The following is a 3,077-nucleotide window of genomic DNA, read 5'->3' as shown; positions in this document are numbered from 1 at the left end:
AGACATATAAACCTATTGTCTTACTATCCTTGTACTTACAACTTGGAAACAGAAGATTAGAAAGCCTGGAGATTCCTGTGATCACTCTCAGAGCCGAGAAAAAAACAGACCAAGAAACAGCACTCACACCCAAAACTTCCCTCCACCCAGATTTGAAAAAGTCTTGTTTCCTGATTGGTCCTCTGGTCAGGTGTTTCAGGTTATTGTTGTTACCCCTTTACAGGTAAAAGAACGTTAACCCTTAGCTATCTGTTTATGACATCTCCCATGACAGCAGCGCTGCAGGTGGTTCATGAACTGATCCTGCACTTGACTAATGCCCTGATTATCCCTGCACGCAGGTGCCTGCTTTTCATACTGTACATGATTGGATTAATCAGGGGTGGGAGCAGCAGGGAGATGTAGCCCAGGACAGTTTGAAGCAAGGGATGAGCCGTTTCCAAATCTGTGTATCAGAGCAAGGCCGATCTCTGCTGAATAGAACAGCAGGATGGCACAGAGGTGGGAGACGCAGGTGTTCAGGGCCCTGAGGCGCCCTGCTTTGGATGTGATGCTCAGCACTGTTTTGAGGATCATCATGTAAGAGAGGAAGATGAGCAGTGAGTCCAACCCCATTGTTAAGAGTGTAATATACAAGCCGTAGATGCTATTCACTGTGATATCTGAACAAGCCAACTTCATGACCTCCTGGTGCAGGCAGAAGGAATGAGAGAGGACATTGACTCGACAGTATCGGAACCTTTTCAGTAGAAATGGGAGGAATACTAGAACCAAATTGCTTAGTGCAAATACCAGTCCCATTTTGCCTATTCTTGGCAGGCTTAAGATGGAAGAATATCTCGCGGGTTACAGATTGCGATGAAGCGGTCAAAGGCCATCAGCAAGAGGACGGAGGACTCAGTTTTTGAAAGCGAGTGGATGAAGAATATCTGGGCAAAACAGGCACTGAAGCTGATCTTCCGAGAGTTAAACAAGTATATGCCCAGTATCGTCGGCATGGAGGATATCGATATGCCAAGGTCTGTGATGGCCAACATGGAAAGGAAAATGTACATGGGCTCATGGAGGCTTGGATCTGTTTTTATAATGAACAGAATGCCTGAATTTCCTACTATTGAAATAACATAAATTAAGCAGAAGGGGACAGCGATCCAGAGATGGATGTCTTCCTGGCCAGATATCCCGGTGAGAAGGAACACTGCAGAATTGAATTTGGTGTCATTGACAGCTGACATAATGAACTGGGCAGGTCCAAGAAATGTTGAGCTTTCATTCCTGAAAAGAAAAAAGAACAGAGACTAGATAATATTTAACAAGACCCCTTTCTGCTTTCAGTGAAAGTCTAGAGACTCCCAGGAGCTCATGGCAGATCAGCAAGAATAGGGTCTTCGCTTTACAACGCTGAGAGGAGGATCGGCAATCCCAGGCTGAATCAGACCTGCAGTCCATCTAGCCCACTATGCAGTGACCAGTACCAGGTGCTGCAGGGGAAGGTAGAAGAAGGCATAGACATCTATGTGATAACCTGCTCCCAGGGAAAATTCCCCTCCCCTGAGACCGAATAGTCAGAGATATCTTATGCTGTAAATCAGGCAGGTTTTGGGCCCTTCCAATACTTTTTAAAAAAATCTTCACTACTGTAGTTAAATATTCTGGTAACCCATATACATACACTCCCCTTTTGAATCCTGCTAAACTCTGGTCCCCATTGATATCTTGTGGTTTTGAATTCCACACTCTGCTTGAGCGCTGTGCGATTTTACAATTGTGACATTCACGCAGACCACCTTTCTGGCCCTCCACTTCTGAGAGTGGCCCATTTTATCTGAGTGTGTAACACAGTGAAGCATGGTGAATGCTGTCATTGCTTTATCTGTCCGCACTGAAGCTATTTATAAACAGATTTCAGTATCTAGCTATCTATCTATTTTGTCCACTCCTGAGAGTTCAAATTATGCCACTGCCTCTTTTGCAGTGCATGGGATTTTGAGAGCGAATACCAGAGATACATGCTGGGAAGAACCTTTTTGGGCTACAGCCACGTTACGCAACTTGTTTTGCCAGTGCTGGGATGCTGTTCTGAAATGCGGCAACTTGTTGTTGAAAGCTCTTCAGACTGACGAGCACAGACACCTCTGGAGAACTGATTGGCCTTTGGCCTGCCTGGTCTCGTCAGAGTTGGAGGCCTCGGGGTCAGAGATGTGCATAGACTGTTAACTGAAACTCTCTTATTCTCCCATGTTAGTCTCTTTTTTCCCTGTGTTGTTAAGATTAAATGTATTTTGTTTCCAGCAGTCTGACTGATCCTTTGACTCATCACTGCTCACAGACTCCCGAGAGAAGGACCAAGGGCATCAAACCGCTTGGTTCTGCTCTACCAACAGTTGACACATAGTGTGCCGTAGCCCGGGTGGGGGATGGGCTTATCATGAGATTCCACCCCAGGAGAGGCAGGTACAAGACCTGACATCTGGAACTCGGAGACCAGAGAGGGGACAGAGATGCAGGTAGCCGTTAACTCTAAGGGGTCTCTACAGGGAATAAAATTCTGGAACCCTTAGCCAGTCAGGAAACAGAAATATACCAGACCTGTTACCACAGAGCAACACAGCTATGATTCCTGCCTTCACACATCCAGAGAACAAACCTTTTAAAATGTATTTGCTGATTAAATTTCCAGAAGCAAACAAACCTGAGGCAATTTGGGAACTAGTCACTGATATTCCGTGGGTCTTGTATCACTCAGCCTCTGGCAGGATCGAGCCCAGAGCATACGGCATCTCTAGAAATGGGAGCCCTTGAACATCCTGTCTTGGGGCATCAGGGTTTTCACCTCCGACCTTGCTTTGAATCTCAGATTTCTGCTTAGCTTGAATAACTGACCATGACCCTGACAAATGCAGGGAGGGTTCCCAAGCTACCTAGTGCTGCCTGTCCCCCAGCCCCTGTCACTGAGTCATCCCAATAGCCCAGTGAGTCCTCTGCTGCAGCACAGAACATTTGCAATGGAAACAACTTTCCGGCTTTCTCCCCTTCTCTTCGCATTTTAAAGATAGTGAAACCTGCCAACTTACCTA

At 46.1% G+C, this 3,077-nt stretch overlaps 1 pseudogene; it reads right to left on the bottom strand.

Annotated features, from left to right (window-relative positions):
* Positions 1-290: 290 nt before the first annotated feature.
* Positions 291-3,077, bottom strand: part of LOC115643707 — a 17,042-nt pseudogene continuing 14,255 nt past the window's right edge.

The sequence above is a fragment of the Gopherus evgoodei genome, unplaced genomic scaffold, assembly GCF_007399415.2.
Source record: "Gopherus evgoodei ecotype Sinaloan lineage unplaced genomic scaffold, rGopEvg1_v1.p scaffold_68_arrow_ctg1, whole genome shotgun sequence".
Lineage (NCBI taxonomy): Eukaryota > Metazoa > Chordata > Testudines > Testudinidae > Gopherus > Gopherus evgoodei.
The sequence above is the reverse complement of the archived record's forward strand: the minus strand, read 5'-3'. Positions and strand labels throughout refer to the sequence as shown.